Source organism: Microtus ochrogaster, unplaced genomic scaffold, assembly GCF_000317375.1.
Source record: "Microtus ochrogaster isolate Prairie Vole_2 unplaced genomic scaffold, MicOch1.0 UNK14, whole genome shotgun sequence".
In the NCBI taxonomy this organism is placed as follows: Eukaryota; Metazoa; Chordata; class Mammalia; order Rodentia; family Cricetidae; genus Microtus; species Microtus ochrogaster.
The window spans coordinates 7,353,359-7,354,211 of record NW_004949112.1 but is presented as its reverse complement, the minus strand read 5'-3'; the positions used below and the strand labels follow the sequence as shown (position 1 = coordinate 7,354,211).

General features: G+C 36.2%; 1 pseudogene; it reads left to right on the top strand.

Moving 5' to 3' along the window:
• Positions 1-853, top strand: part of LOC101986238 — an 11,482-nt pseudogene that overhangs the window by 1,158 nt on the left and 9,471 nt on the right.

The window sequence follows — 853 nt, the reverse complement described above, 5'->3', positions numbered from 1 at the left end:
AAGAGGAAGGCTTTAACTTTAACATAGAAAAATTACATATAACAAAACAGTTATAAAGCAAGAATTACAGTTACAATATTTACATCTACTTTATCCTTTATCATAACTAAAGAAAACTATAACTATCTATATATTCTTTAACTCCATCAAAGACTCCAGAAGGATATAATATTACCTAATTTAACAAGAAATAAGCAACTTTCAAAACTTTAGAAATGACAGAGACATCTCACTGCCTGGACAGTCACCCAAAGTTCCTCTATACCGTTGGGGCATCCATCTTCTTCCTACAGGCCCATAGTATCCAGAGACATATCCACGAAGCAGGAAAATTAAAAGGCAGTTACTATCTGCTGTGTCCTGCAGAATGTCTCGCAGACTCTTCCATGAATCAGGAACCCCGAAAGATCATCTCACCTTTAAGCAACTTCAGTAGTCCTCTCTCTGTGGGTTCTCTGTTTCCAGTTTATGCAATAGTCCAGGCAAGAGCAGTTTCTTGCCCAAATGGCTACCAAACTCCATAAGATGCCTCTTTGATGCCCATCTTCTTCTTGAAGTAGATTGGTGCTGCCAGGAGCAGACATGTCTCACTGTCATGAGAAACCCTAAGTTATTAAAACATTAAATAGCATATTCCTTAGTCTTTGAAAGATATGAAGAATGCCTATCTAACTGAAATATATCTCTATATATCTAAAAAAATCTAACTAACATGACTACAAACTTGACTATAATTAATGATTATCCATTAACAACCTATATACATTACATTCTTTTAATTTTTTTTATTGAGAAAAGAAAAAAAAACAAGTTTCCGCCTCCTCCCAGCCTCCCACCTCCCTCCCCCTCCTCC